At 38.7% G+C, this 16,618-nt stretch overlaps 1 protein-coding gene across 1 annotated transcript in view; it reads left to right on the top strand.

The window, feature by feature from the left end:
- Window positions 1–16,618, top strand: part of ATXN10 (ataxin 10) — a 225,650-nt gene that overhangs the window by 176,964 nt on the left and 32,068 nt on the right. The window lies entirely within an intron of this gene.

Below are 16,618 nucleotides of genomic sequence, written 5' to 3'. Positions count from 1 at the left end.
TGTTCTGATAGTAAGATTGAAACACTTGGACTTGCAGCACTGCCTTTGTCATTCAGTGCTGGGATTCTGTAATCGCTTTATGGTTTCCTCTCCTAACTCCAGAGAGTGTTTTTTAGTTTCTAGACATGACAAATTATTTTAAATTATTTAACTATCTTTTTTTAAATTTCCTTGTGCAGCTGTCAAAGACTAGTTCTGTATTGGCTTTTAGATTTTACTAAGGCTTCTTTTTAAAGCTAGCACGTGTCAGAGGGCCTGCCCTTCTCCAGCCTTTATGTTCACTACCTTGAGTTTTATAGCCATCATCCCCTTGCTATTATAAAAAGTAAAAAAAAAAAAAAAAAAATTCAGCACATAGATAGAATTCCCTAATTAATATATGCTCTGGTTTGCTTGGTTTGGGGCTTTAAATAAGTGTTATGTTGTCTGTAGAATTCTGTAACTTGCCTTTTTTCAACAGTCTTTCTAAAATTAATTCATATTTTTCAAAGCACTGCAGTTCATTGACTAGATGCAGGAGAACACTATTATGTGAGTGGACCAGTTTGTTTACTTATTCATTGGTCACTGTTTCATTTGGATTGCTTCTAGTTTTTTGCCGTTACTTAACAAGCACTGTTCTGAATCTCCTCGCACTTGACCCCCGGTGCACGAGTGCACAAGCTTCTCAAAAGTATATTTCTAAGAGTAGAATAATTCAAAATTCCAAAATGGTTATACCAACATACATTCCTCCCAGCCAGTGTATGAGAGTTCTTGTTGCCCCCCATCTTGTCGACACTCTCAGACTTAGGAGTTCTTGTAGTCTAATAAATGGTTTTTACTTGCATTTTCCTGATTGTGAAATTGAACATCTCTCTCTATATTGACCATTCGTGTTTACTTATTCTGTAAAATTCTTAGAGCCTAGTTTCAGCCCATTTTCCTATTAGGTTGTTTGTCTTTTTCTTACTGATTTCTAAGAATTCTCTATATATTCTAGATGTTAGTATTTGTTAATTATGGCTTGAGGATTCTTTTTACTTTCTTTAAGGTATCTTTTTAAAAATTTTTATTTTGAAATAAGTTCAGACTGAAAAAAGTTGCAAATGTAGTACAAAGAGTTGCTTATTTAATATAGAATCTACATAAAATAATTACAGACTTACTAACTCTTAATCCTGTGATAAACAAATTTACTAAATACAGTACAATATTTGTATACAGTTCTTTTGTCTTTGGCCTTGATGGTATATCTATATACAAGACTATTGGCCAGACCTACTTAGATTGGTTCTTTCCCCCAAACCTTCAGTTATATTATTTATTTGTAATATGATTAGGCTCTTTTGTTACTGCTTGCTTTCCATTTTGTGTTTCCCCCAACATCCTAGTTTGTTTGTTTATGGTGGGAGGAGGTGCTTTGTAACACTTTACTGTAGTTATACAAGAACTATACAAAACAGTATACTTAGCAAAGCACTATTCCCCCTTGTCCCTTCTCCTTTTTCATTCCCCCAGTCTTTCTATTCCATTTCTGCATACTTGCTTTAGGCAGCCAGTCTCATTAGAAACTGAGCATATACATGGTATAATCTCAGGTTTTAATTTTTGTGTATTAAAATGCTCATCACTAGTCCTCTTCAGAGGTTTTCCCTGTCATCTCTTGGCTGGACAAAGCTCATAGCCTAGTAGATTCCTCAAGAAAGGCTCATAGGGACTGAATTCCCTAAGTTTTTATATATTTGAAATGGTTTTCTACAGCCTTAATACTTGAAGGACTTCTAAGCTGAATGTGAAGTTCTTGGTTCATACGTTCTTTGACCTTTTTGAAAATGGCATTCAATTCTTGCTTTACTTCAGTCTCATTCTTTTGTCCCTGTAAGTTATTTGTTCTTTTTGTTTGGCGGCCCTACTGGATTTTTTCTTTATCTTCAAAATCTAATAAATTTACTAGGATATGTCTCTGAGTTGCTCTTTCTGTGTTAATGTTACCAGGTGTCTGGAGACTTGGAGGAAGCACTTTGAATGTAGAAATCCAGGTTGTCTTTTATTTCTGGAAATTTTTCTTTGCTTACAGTTTTAAATATTAGCTTTAGTTCCATTGTTTTATTTTTCTTCAGGTAATCCAGTAATACAAACGTTAGTCTTTCTTTGCCTGTCTTCCATTCCCATCACTTGTTCTCTGACCTTTTTACTTTTTTTCATCCCATTTCATTCTCGTGGTTGTTTGCCTGCATTTCTTCAGTGCCTTTTAATAAATTTTCATTTGAGTCTACATAGGCACTCGGAAATTTGGTCTTCAGTTTGAGATAACTGTGTCTTACATTTTTTCCTGTATTCAATCCTCTTTTTTTTTTTTCATTTCTTCCCTGTTTATGGTTCATTTCTCTTCTCAGTTTTCTAATTTCTCTGACTCAGGATGGTTTATCGTGTCCCAGAATGCTTGCTGAAATATGTTGAACTCAGTTTGGAGTGCTGTCTTACAGTTTTCTTCTTCTCCTTGTCTCCCCCGCCTGCCGCCTCATTAGGAAGAGGGTGGGGGTTAAGGGGAATGAATTTTTCCTCAGCTGAGGTGTGTTAGTCTTGTTTTCTGTTCCTGTTTGTTTTCATAACTCTATGGATTTCTTTAAACCTTTTGTGGTACTGTGCTGTTTCCAGCATTTCCAGTTTGGTTATTCCCTCTTTTGTCAGTGTTGCCAAGTCCTCTGAGTATTATTTATAAGTTGCAGTGTCAGCAGACTCAAAATTTATCAGGCAGATTTGAAGGGCAGTAGAGTTATCCACATACTTCTGAAGGTCTTTTTTCCTGCCCTATTGAAGAAAACATAAAGAATTTTCTGAATGTTTGGGTTATTTCAAAATTTAAAAAAATCATTTGTTAATAAAAGCCTGCAGAACTTCACTTCCATCCATGACAGAAATAAGTACCATAGTCCTATAAATGTAAACAACTAGAAAGCTAAACAAAATAGTTTGAACAACTGTTTTCAGACATTGAATGACAAGCAGTGTGCATTTTTTAATTCCTGAAAGAGCTTCATTGACTTATGGGTCAATATTAAGCAGTCTAATGCATGTGTAATTAACATTCAAAAAAGAGGGGGGGTGGCAGAAAAATATTTGAAGAAATAATGGCTGAAAAATATCCAAATTGGACAAAAATTATAAACCCTGCAACCTAAGAAACAGAATAATCACAAAGAGAAACACACCGAGGATCATCGTAATCAAAATGCTCAAAAGGAGTGGTAAAAAGGAAATCTTAAAAGCGGTCATAGAAGGAAAAAAGACATATATAGAAGAACAAAGTTAGGAATGATAACTAGCTTCTCCTTAGAAATAATGCAAGACAGGAACAATGGAATGACATCAATAAAAACTTAAAGAAAACTGTCAATCTGGAATTCTCTGTCCCGCCAAAATATCTTTCAAAAATGATGCAAAATAAGGACATTTGTAAACAGATAAAAGTTGAGAGGATTTGTCACTACAAGAACTGTGCAATAAGAAATGTTAAAAGAAGTTCTGCAAGCTGAGGAAAAATGATGCCAGATGGAAAACTGATTCTATACAAAGAAATCAAGTGCACTAGAAAAGTTAAATGTGTGTAAAAATAAAATGTTTTCTCAAGTTTTAATTTCTTTAAAACATAATTGACTCTTAATGCAAATATAATAGACTGTATTTTGGGATTTATAATGTATATAGAAGTAAAATGTATGAAAATAGTTGCTCAAAGTTTGAGTAGGATAGACAGTTGGAAGATTCTTACTGTATGTGAAATGGTATAATGTTAATTGTAGCTACAGTGCAACAAGTTAATAGATGCCTATTGTAAACCTTAGAGTAACCACTTTATAAAGAAGTGTAGTTAACATGCCAATAGTAGAGTAAAAGTGGGTACTAAATAATACTTCCCTTAAGAGAAGACCAAAAAAGAGGGAAAAGAGGACAAAGAATGATAAACTTAAACCCAGCCATATGTATAAGTACATTGAATGTAAATGGCTCAAATATTTCAGTTAAAGGAAAGCAAGACTCAATTGTGATGTCTATAAGAAATGTACTTTGAATATAAGGATGAAGATAGTTTAAAAGTGAAAGAATAAAAATCAGATGCTATGCAAACACTTATCATAAAAAAGCCAGAGAGACTACATTAATATCAGACAAAATAGACTTGGGAACAAGGAATGTTCCCATAGATAAAAAGAAATATTTCATAATGATTCAAGGGTCAACTCATCAAGAAACATGTATGCTAATAGCAGAGCTTCAAAACATCTGAAGCTAAAACTGGTGGAACTGAAAGAAATAGCTCTACATCACATAATTGGATATTTCAACACTCTTATCTTAATAAATTGTAGAACATATGAAAAGAAAATCAAGAGGAATATAGAAAACTTCAATACCATCAGCCACTTTGGCAGATGACATTTATAAAACACTGAACTACCACCCACAGAATATTTATTCTTGTGGTACACATGCAGCATTCACCAAGATACATCACATGCTGATCCATAAAATAAGTCTCATTGGATTTAAAAGAATTGAAATAAAACAGTTTAGGTTTTCTAGCTACAACTGATTTAAATTAGAAATCAACAACAAAGATATCTGTAAAATCCCCAAATGTTTAGAAATTAAACAGCATACTTCTAAATAACCCATGTTGAAGAAGAAATCATACTGAAATTTAAAACATATTCTGAACTGAGTGAAAAGTGAAAACATACCAAAATTTGTGAGATGGGACTAAAGTAGTATTTAGAGGCAATTAATAGCTTTAAATAAGTACATTAGAAAACAAGAAAGGTTTAAAACCATTGCTGTTAGTGTCCACTTAAGAGTCTAGTAAAACCAAGGGCAAATTAAACCAGTGTAAATAGAAGAATATAAATAATAAAATTAAGAATGGAAATCACAGAAGTGGAAAAACAGACATACAATAGAGAAAATCAGTACAACCAAAAGTTGGGTATTTGTAAAGTTAATAAAATCGACAAGTTGGTCTAGCTGTTGAAAATAAAAGAGAAAATATAAAATTACCTACATTAGGAATGAGAGAGGGCACATCACTACTTAGCCTACAGTGATTAAAAGGACAATAAGGGGATATTATGAACAACTTGGTACCAAAAATTTTGACAATTTAGATGAGATGAACAATTTCCTTGAAAGACACAAAATTCCAAAATTGAGTTAAGGATAAATAGAATATCTGCATAGCTTATATTTATTTTGTAAAACTGAATTTTTAATTGAAAGCTTTCCCACACCAAAACCTCTGGAACAGCATGGCTTCCATAGTGGATTCTGTCACACATTTAATGAAGAAGGAATACCAGTCTTCCTCAAAAAATAAGGAGGGGGACACTTTCTGCAGTCGATTGATTCACATCCCCCAGTTTAAACATGTGCTTAATGTAAATCCACACCCAGGTGGATGTGAGCCCCATTGTAAGGAGGACTTTTTGAAGATGCTAATTTTAGTGAAGATGTCCCCTAACTGAATAAGGGTGAGCCTTAATCTGGATTTCTGGAACCTTTTATGAGGGAGAGAAATTCAGACATAGTGAGAGAAAGCCACGGGGAGGAGTTGGAAGAGAACCCGAAAGACATGGGAGAGGATTTTGCCATGTGATGTGAGGCAGGGTTACGAGTCAAGGAGCCCCAGGGATCCTGGCAGCTAGGACCAGAATGTTATAGAATCTGTGGAGAAAGCACTGCCTTGCTGATGCCTCCATCTGGTACTTCCGTCCTCAAAACCGTGAGCCAATAAATCCCTGTTGCTGAAACCTACCCACTGTGAGGTATTTGCAATAGCAGCTGGCAAACTAAAACACTTTCCAACTTGTTTTATGAAGCCCATATTACTCTGATACCAAAAGTAGACAAAGGCAGTACAAGAACAAAAACTACAGACCAATATCCCTCACGAACAAAAACACAAATATCCTTTTCAAAATATTAGCAAATTGATGATTAGCCAGTTTACGCTGGCCCTCTTTCTCCTCCCTGGCTGCCATCATGAACAACATGGTAACCATGGTAACTCTCTGGACTAGGAAGTTTATGACCAACTGATTACTTCGTGGAAACAAATGGTCATTACTGACCTTCACCCTGAGAAGGCAACAGGCACCTAAGACAGAAATTCAGGAGAAACTAACTGAAGTGTTCACCAGGTATCATCTTCGTATTTGGATTTAATGCCCATTTTGATGGTGGCACGACAACTGGCTTCAGCATGATTTACGATTCTTTGGATTATGCAAAGAAAAATGAACCAGACACCTTTTTGCAGGATGTGGCCTGTCTGTGAAGAAAAAGAGCTTGAGAAATCAGCAAAAATAATGCAAGAACAGAATGAGAAAAGTAAGGGGGGCTACAAAGGCCAGTGCTGGTGCTGGCAAAAATGCAGAGTAAAGATTCTACAGTGATTTGATCAGGATCAGTGATCATGCAACAATATAGAAACTATAGAAACTTTAAAATATATTAGCAAATTGAATCCTGTAATATATAAAATGGTAATGTATCATGAACAACAATGGTGTATCTCAGCCATACTGTTGGTTTAACATTAGAAAATCAAATTCTTTAACTCCCTCATGTTAACATTATAAAAAGGAAAAAGCTATATGATTATCTCAAGAGATAGAGGGAAAGCATCTGACAGAATTCAATACTCATTCGTGATAAAATTTTCAGCAAACTAGGAGTAGAAGGAACTTGATAAAAGGCATCTATGAAAAACCCTGGCACCCAATTTCAGATGTTATGATGAAAGACTGACTGCTCCCCCCTCAGACGGGCAAAAAAGACAGGAATGTTTGCCCTCCGCGTGCTGTTCAGCAATTGAATGGAGGGTCTAAGCACCGCACCCATTATGTCAGGCAAAAGAAACAAAAGGCTTACAGATTGAAAAGACAAAGAACTGAAACAAAAGAATAGCTGCCAGTGGAATTTCTGGGAAAGATGGCAGAAGATGGCCCCTGGACTCACTCCTCCTCCAGAACAGTTAGTGGACAGGCAGAGACTGCTGAGACAACTGTCCCTGCTCAGCACCCAGGGAAGAGCCAGGGGAAGAGGTGGGGAAACCACGGTAAAGAACTCTTGAGGTGGCTGCCTCGGGTCCATCCCTGGTCGGCTACTGCGGGCTCAGAGGGACGAGGAAGTCCTCTGCCCCAGAAAGGGGGCCACGACCGGGCACTGATCACAGCTTTTGATCGGCGAATTCGGATCCCTGGGTCCAGCTCTGAGCTGCTGTTTCAGCCCTGCCCCTGACAGGGGAATAGGGGGCACAGGTTTAAAGACACAGTTTGCCAAAGGCGCCATCTTCTGGGCATGCCTGGAAAGCACAACTTCAGGGAGCTGTCAAAAAGCCTTTGGGGCCTTTTTCCTGACCTCTCCCCAGGCTCTTTGGAGCTATCTTGCACCCCCTTTGGTTCCCTGGCCCTGTTTTGGCTGGGAAATACTGACTTGGCAAAGTCTTCTCTAGGATGACTCTTCTCCCAGAATTTGCCCTCCAGGCAAAAGCAGCTGGAGGCAACGAAAGGAGTGTAAAAAAAACTATAGAGGGAAAACCAAAGCAAACAGAACAGACCAAGATTCCCCGAGAAGAAACAGGAAAGGAAAGGGGGTGAAACCATTGCACAAACTGTGCGATCATAAAAATTCTACCACTTTCCCAGGGCAAGAAGCAGATGAAGAGCTGAAGAAATCTGATCACGGATAATTCTATAGATCTAGTATAAGTTGAACCAAGCCTCAAAGAAGAGCCTCAACACAAAGCCAGTAACAGAACACCCTAGGCAAGAGAGAGAAACTGGCCTTCAGCATAAACTCACCACGATAGATGGCTAAACATCAGCAAAAAATTACACCCCATACTAAGAAACGGGAAGATATGGCCCAGTCAAGGGAACAAATTAAAACTTCAGGGGGACACAGAATTTGGAACAGCTAAACAAATCTCCTAAATCAATTTAAGGATTTGAAGGAAAATATGGTTAAATATGGACTATGGTTAATAGTACAAGTATAAGAGTGTTCTTTCATGAATTATAACAAATGTTTGGCACCATTACAAGGTGTTAATAATAGGATGGTATATGGGGGGGAAATGCACCTAATATAAACTATGAGAAAAAAAGGGGGGGGGCTGCTAAAATAAAAGGTTTGGTAATGGATGGTGGTGATAGCACAATATTGTGAGTGTAATTAATATAACTGAATTATATACTTATAAATGATTGAAGTGGGATATCTATGTTATCACAATTTAAAAAATGACAGAAAATAAGAATAACTGCCTTCATAAGTAGCATGATCATGTATGTTGAGGAATTTATAGGAAAGTTATTTGGCTTAGGATAAGTGAGTTGTCACAAAATATAAGTTGTCATAGGATTTAAGTTCCATATGCAAAAATTAATTCTGTTATCTAACAGCAATGAATAATTTGAAAGTGAAATAAAAAAATACAATTTAGAATGGCATCACAAAAGTTGCAATATTTAGGGATAAATTTAAACAAAATATGTGCAAGATCCATACTCTGAAGAATATAAAACTTTGCTGAGAAGCTGGTGGAGTAGATGAGGTGGAACGGGCTTCTCCTCTGTGAAAGAAACTAGAGAGGGGCTGGAGGACGCCCAGGACCGCAGTTTTGGAGTGTGACCGGCCATAGAGGGTCCCCCACAGTATGTGGAGGGTACGTGGACAAAAACGTGAGAAAGGTCGACTCAAAGAGACGGCATGAGTGTGTTCCACCTCCTGGGGCCGGCAGCACCAGGATGGCCGCCAGGCAGCAGAGTCAGCAGCGGCTCTCCACTCCCGTGCACTCACCTTGGCAGTTTGCTTGAGCGGTGAGCCTGCACAGCCAGACGGCCAGGAGCTCCCGTGAGGGAACCTGGTGGGCTGCAATTGCTCTCCCCCCAGGGAAGTCCAGGGGGTGCACCCGCGAGAGGCGGGGAAAGGAGAGGGCTTCATGCCAGCACATCAGGAGCCCTTCCCACACCCCAGAGGTTTGTGGCGCCCAGCAGGCAGGGAGAGAGGCACGTCTGATCTGCAGGTGCCCTTGAGCAGACTCCCTGCCCGACCAGGGCCCACGTCACAGCCCCAGGGCAGGCAGTCTCCAGAGCAGACGGGGAGCCGGTGCACTGATTGGCTCCCATCCAGTTTGCTCTCCGCCCAGCACACAGGAGAAGGAGTATGAACACTGAATCCCTTTGTAATTTTCTTCTTCTTAGTTGCTAGGGTATTAGAAGAACTAGAAGGAAAAAATTGAAATGGTGGAATTGTAACCCATAGCAACCTTTGAAATTTGTTCTATACTTGTTAAATTGTAAGTTGAAAGTTATCACCTTTTTGTATATATATTTCACAATAAGGAAATAATTGAAACTATGGTACTGTAACTCATAATATTTTTGGAAATTTCCTATGTAACCACTTGTTAAATCATGCTTTGAAAGATATTACCTTTTTGCATATATGTTATATTTCACAATAAGGAAATAACTGAAACTGTGGAACTGTTACCCATAACATTCTTTGAAATTTATTCTCTGCTAGTTAAATTGCACTTGGAAAGTTACCACTTCTATGTATATATGTTAAAAAAAAAAAGATTTAAAAAAAAAAAAACCATTGCTAAGAGAAGTTGAAGAAGACCTAAATAAAAAGTTCTCCCATATTCATTTATGGGATAACTTGTTGTCCAACAACTTAAGACATCATTTCTCCCCAAGTTGATCTGTGGAGTCAACGCTATACCAGTCATAATCCCAGGAGGCTTTCTTGTAAAAATTGATAAGATGGTTTTAAAATTTACATGGGAATGTGAAAGACCTAGAATAGACAAAGCAATTTTGAAAAACGAAAACAAAGTTGGAGAACTTAAACTTTTTCTCTCCTCACTTACTCAAAAGCTAGTTAAGGCAGTGAGGTGTGGTGTGGGGAAAGGTGTATGTATCATTGGAACAGTAGATCTAATGGGGAAAGGATAATCTTTTCAACAAATGGTACTGAAACAATTATATATCCATATGAGGGAAATATAGGAACCCTGTCTCTTATCTGACCGCAAACTAAAAAGTTGATTTAAAATAGAAATGTAAAAGAACTGCAAAAGTTTTAGAAGAAAACATTGGAGCTATTTTGAATAGACCATGATTTCTAAGGACATGAAAAAGCATTAACCGTTAAAGGAAAAAAATTGATAAATTATTCCTCACCTAAATTTAAAAGTTATGCTCTTTGGGGTACACTGTGAAGAAAATGAAAAGGCAGGCCACAGACTTGGAGAAAATATTTGCAATACATATGCTTGGCACAGGACTCGCTCATATTTAGAATATGTAAAGAACTCTTACAATTCATTAGAAGAATACCACCCAGTTAATAACATGGACAAAATGTTTAAACAGCACTTCACCAAAGAAGAGATTGGAATGGCCCATAATCACCTGAAAAGATGCTCCACATCAAATCATCAGGGAAATACAAATTAAGGCCACAATGAGATGTCACCTAAAAAGCCTGGTGACTCTCTCGAGTCACTCAAATACATTGTTGTAGGGAATGTACAATTGTGCAGTCACTTTGGAAAATAGCTGGGTTGTTCTTACAGATTTAAGCTTACACTTAACATATGATCCAGTGATTTCCTCTTAGGTATCTCCTCAAGAGAAATGAGATAGTCAGTAGAAAGCATGGCACTGACTTAGAGTAACCCATATCTACCAAATTTCTTGTGATTATGGGAGTAAATGTATATATACAAATTTGGCTTTAGGAACAACTTGTGGTTGGTGAAGGATTACTGTGTCCAGCTCTTTTCAAGTGTGGGTGTAAAGGAATTCTTGCGAATCTCAGAGCCAAGGGAGCATAGTATTACAAATACTTGTCATTTCTTGTGTCCTGATTATGTGTTGGGCATCGTGCTGAATGCTGTCTCTTGTAACCCTCCCTATAGCCTCATGAGGTGGGCATGTGGGCCTCTTTACATAAAAAAGAAAACCTGGATTTAATGATATTCCAAAACCTCCCCAAGGTTGCTCAGGTGAAAGGCTGAGCTGGAATTCACACATGGGTCTGTCTGGCTCCCAGAGTACCCCTGTTCTCTACAGGCAAGGGTTGGTGATTGAGGCCCCTGGGGGCATGTGCTTCTCCATCTCCTGCAGGGTGGAACAGCCACCTCTGGGCTTCAAGTGTCCTCAGGGTTGGCCATCAGTGTGCCTGCGGATGTCTTAGTTTCATCCCTGAACAGAAACCTTGTGTGAGCACGGCCACGCCTGGGCGGCTTGCTTACTCACTATGAGTGAGAACTCCGGTGGTCTTTATCTTGAGGAGCTATGTTATGAACTCATTTTTACCACCAGTTAGATTTGGCTCAGTACATATTGAAATATGTGATGCTACCCCACTTTGGTGTTGTCCCCTGCCTTTCTTCAGGTGTCTCTAGTTCCGCTCAGCATCAGAGTAGCCAGTGTAACCCAGGCTCTGTTTTCGGCCCATCTACTAAACTGTATTTTCCCGCCAGTGCTTAAATACAGTGATCTGGGTTGGGCCTGTGCATTTTGCAGAGTTCATTCTCTGAGATTATTGGCTAATGTAGGAGACAGCAGTTAGCACATCAATTAGTTGTCCTTCTCCTTATGATTTATTTCCAGAGGCTAGATGTTAGTTTGTTTAAGCCAGGCTTATTGTCTTGTTGAGATGTGTTACCACGTGAGAGCGTTGACTGAGCTTAGCTCCTTGGTAGGAACTGTAGTTTGTGACTCATTTATTATGGGTCTAGAATCCGTTTCTAACATGTTAGACTAAAACAAACAACTTCCTTGTTTTATGAAGTGTGAACAGAAGAAAACTTGTTAATTTCCTATTTGTTCCCCCCTGCCCCAGACAATAGCTCAACACATGTAGCTACAGCAGTAAACTTCAGTTTTGTAATAACACAATTATTTTATTGTCAGCCATCCCACTGGAAGGTGTTGCATTTATGTATATTTTTCCTAGTGACCTTAACTTGTGTTCAGTCATTAGTGAATAATTATGTATTTGCCTCAATGCCACCTTCATCCTTGTCTAAAATAGGTCATTTATGTTTTAAGATTTAGTGAATTTCTACAAAACAGTTCACTTGAATCATTTCACAGTGCAGCTGTATGAATTTATCTATGAACTCATGCCCTCAGTGCAGCTTCAATTTCAGTATAACAATGATTTTCAAAAACTCTTTTAATTCATTTTTCTTGCCTGCCTCAATCCCAATATTTAGAGTGTGATTTTCATTGCCTTCAAAGAAAATCTTACCCATTTAACATCCCTGAGAATTCTGCTTTACTCAGGGGATGAGGTGTTTTTCTTGAATTGAATAATAAATTCTGAATACTTTTCTCACCTTTCAAAAGCTCTGGCTTTTAAGAATAAATTCGCAGTTTTGTGTACTGCGCTTAGAATTCTAAACACGGCTGTGTGGGAGTTGCCCCCAGCTGCCTCATGCTCCCTGGAGCTGCCTCTCAATGCCTCCCGCTCCAGCCAGCTGAACTTGGCCGCCAAGCCCTCCCCACTGCCGCTCCTTATTGGGGTCCACTGTGCTCGCCACGTGTGGGAGCATGCTCCAGTCTCACAGTCCCCTTTGAGGGCGGCCAGGCTTGGCCCCGCCGACCCCTGCGCTGCACTGGGACCCAGGCCCTTGAGCTCTCTGTGTCCCTTCCCATCACCCAACTTTTGCAAGAGCTTTTCCTCCTGCCTGTAAAGCTCTCCACAGCCCACATTTTTGGTCTGTTTCATTCCTGTTCATTCGTCTCATCTCAGGCTTACAGTGACTTTTTCAGAGACGCCTTCCCTGTGACCCCGTGACATACATTTTCCTGGCTAAACCACCCTCTGAGCACAAACACCAGGCTCGGTCTGGCATGGACATGCACTAAGGTTAGAGAAGGATCTAGAGCATACATTCGCAGAGAGGCAGGGAGGATGTGTTGGTTTTCTCTGGGCTGGTCCCCAGGACCTTGCTCCCCATTTCTGGATCTTTCTGCCTCATCACATCATTATTGGCAGGGAGGCACACACATGTCCCAGAAGCTCTTTCCTATCCAGAGGCTTGCTTGTTGGCACCCCATCCTGCTGGTAGGTGCATGGCAGGCTGTTGAAGAAGGGGGTCTGCGTGGGAAGCTTCGCGTGCAGTCTCAGCTGTGGCCACTCTGCTTCCCAACCCAGAGGCCCTTCACACCGACCTCCTCTGGGCTCACCCCTCTGCGCAGTGCTTTTCAAATGGCCCGTGCTGAAGAACCAGTTTTTACCCCAAACCATCCTGGGCCAGCTTTTTTTTAAGATATAATACAAATGAATTATTAGAAAAATGAAATTTAAAAAAAAAAGGCGTAGAACATTCAAGTCCACATTTCACTATGAGATTCAGCAGACACAGCATACCACCATCAAATGACCAGAAGAGTTTCTCAGCTCTTCCTCGCGAGGTCTGTGCATGCAGCCTGAGGGGTTCTTGGGACCTCACTTTGGCACTCACTAGCTGAGTTGCCACAGGCAGGGCACTTACCTCCTGAGCCTCGCTGCTTTTATCTGTACAGTGGAACCAGTCGCACATTGGCATTGTCAGAATTAAGTGAAATCGTGGGAGTGTGTGTCATTGCCTCATGGTACTAGCTGTCTGTAAATAGAAGCTCATTTCCCACCCCACCTCCAGTGCTAGAAAATGTGACAGAAATGAGATGACGGTCAACGGATGGATTCTCTTCATCTCTGCCTTTTGAAACTGGACCATTAGGAACAGTGATTCTCAACCAAATCTGAGCATCAGAATTGACTGGAGTGCTGGTTTCTTTCAATGGGAAGTGGTATTGGTAAATCTGGTATGGCAGATGCTCATTGCCATTGGGCTGTCTTTGTTTCTATGTCTCTTCAGTAAACAAATCTAGGAAATATATTTTTGGAAAGAGAAAAAAATAAATCATGAGTTTGTACTAGTATTTCTCATTGAAGTGTAAAATTAACTTCTTTGATTTGATACCTCATTTTTAATGCTGAAACGTTGGTTCCTAATGATATTAACTCCCCATTTGTTTTAAACTAAATATATAAGTAATGGTTCAAAATGACATTACCGAAATTACTAAATGCAAGGTAACTGAATGTAGTTTAGGCTGTTTATGTAGTTCTCTTTGATCTTGGCATATTTATCATTAGGGATGTAAAGTCAAGATACTGTGTTTTAATTCTGTGAACTAGTTTTTCTATGTTTAATATGCCATCAAATTAGTTTCCATTTGTTTTCAGGTTTTATGACTTAACATTTAATTTTTAAACACTGTATTAAATGTGTACAGGATTCCAAAGTCAAAACCATAAAACTGGATATCATCATACAGCTTCTATACTTTCTACCACCCCCTTCTTCCCCCCTATAGGATACAATTATTAGTTTTTAGTTTAACTCTTCATTGTTTCCTTTTTGGAATTTTAAGAAAATATGTGTATTTCTTCTTTGTTACACCAAAAAGTCCACATAGAAGCCTGTTCTGCACTTTGTGGTTTTCACCTATGAAGGGATCTTGGCAATCCCTTTGTAGCAGGGTATTAGTGTTATTCCTGTTCATTTTCACAGCTCTGTAGAAGTCTATTGTATTTATGTCTCAGTTTATTCAACCAGCTTCCTGTTGTTGGGATTTGAGTTGTTTCCAAGATCTTTTGTTTTTATAAATTGTGCTCACTCAACATCATTAGTCACTAGGCAAATGAAAATCAAAACCATGAGATACCATTCACACCCACTAAAATGACTAAAATAAGAGGCACTAACCAGTGTTGGCAAGGATGTGGAGAAATTATGACCTTACGTTGCTAGTGGGATTGTAAAATGGAGCAGTTCCTCAAAATGTTAAACATAGACTAAACCATATGACCCAGTATTTCCACTCCTAGATATATACCCAAGAGGGTTGAAAACATACATCCACACAGAAACGTTGCAAGAATGTTCCTGGTGGCACTCTACACATAATAACCAAAAGCTGGAAACAACCCAAATGTCCATCAACTAATGAAAGAATAAAATATTTCTACGCAGGAGAATATTATTCAGCCATGAAAAGGAATGAAGCACTGGTGCATGCTACAGCATGGGTGAACCTCGAAAACATTATGCTGCATGAAAGCCAAAGACAAAAGGCCACGTGTTGTAATGATTCCACTGATATGAAATGGCCTGATAGGTAAATTCATAGCAACAAAAAGTAGATGAGTGAGGGGAGGAAGGAATGGAGAGTGACTACCAATAAGGTACCAGGTTTCTTTTTGGGATTATGAAATTGTTCTAAAATTTGAAGGTGGTGATGGTTACACAGCTCTGACTATACTAAAACCACTGAACTGTATAATTTTTTTTTTCATTTTTATTGAGATTGTTCAGATACCATACAATTATCCAAAGATCCAAAGTGTACAATCACTTGCCCCTGGGTACCCTCATACAGCTGTGCATCCATCACACTTAATTTTTGTTCAATTTTTAGAAACTTTTCATTACTCCAGACAAGAAATAAAGTGAAAGATGAAAAAAGAAAAAAAGAAAAGGAACTCTAAACCTCCCCTATCCCTAACCAACCCCCCTCAGTTGTTGACTCCTAGTATTGATATAGTACGTTTGTTACTGTTTATGAAAAAATGTTGAAATACTACTAACTGTAGTATATAGTTTGTAATAGGTATATAGTTCTTCCCTATATGCCCCTCTATTATTAACTTCTAATTGTATTGTCATACATTTGTTCTGGTTCATAAAGTGATTTCTAGTATTTGTACAGTTGATCATGGACATTGCCCACCATAGGATTCAGTTTTATACATTTCCATCTTTTGACCTCCAACTTTCCTTCTGGTGACATATATGACTGAGCTTCCCCTTTCCACCTCATTCACACACCATTCGGCACTGTTAGTTATTCTCACATCTTGCTACCAACACCCCTGTTCATTTCCAAACATTTAAGTTCATCCTAACTGAACATTCTGCTCATACTAAGCAAAAGCATCTACATTTCTTCCACAAGGCAGGAGGGGGAGTCAAAGAAGGTAGAGAGGCAAAAGAAAGAGGAACAAAAAAATGACAGCTAAGAAGCAGCAAAAGGAAAAATAACCTTAAATCAAAGTAGAATAAAGAATCAGACAACACCACTAATGTCAAGTGTCTAACATGCCTCCCCTATCCCCCCCTCTTATCTGCATTCACCTTGGTATATCACCTTTGTTACATTAAAGGAAGCATAATACAATGATTCTATTAGTTACAGTCTCTAGTTTATTCTGTGAACTGTATACTTTTAAAGGGTGAATTTTATGATATATGAATTATATCTCAGTAAAACTTTTAGAAAAATAAATTAATTGTGCTACAATGAATATGGCCTTGTGCACATAATTTCATTTGGAGGTGTACTTGTGATCTAGATTCCTGGAACTGTCATTACTGGGACAGAGTACACACGCATATGGTTTTGCCACATGTTGCCAAATTTCCTTCCGTAGGAACCATGCGCTTTAGCATTCACTTCAGCAGTGTGTGGAGCACCCGCTTCTCTATAGCTTTGCCAACAAAGTG

Source organism: Choloepus didactylus, chromosome 8 (assembly GCF_015220235.1).
Source record: "Choloepus didactylus isolate mChoDid1 chromosome 8, mChoDid1.pri, whole genome shotgun sequence".
Lineage (NCBI taxonomy): Eukaryota > Metazoa > Chordata > Mammalia > Pilosa > Megalonychidae > Choloepus > Choloepus didactylus.
Note: the sequence above shows the minus strand (reverse complement) of the source record. Positions and strands in the feature narration are given on the sequence as shown.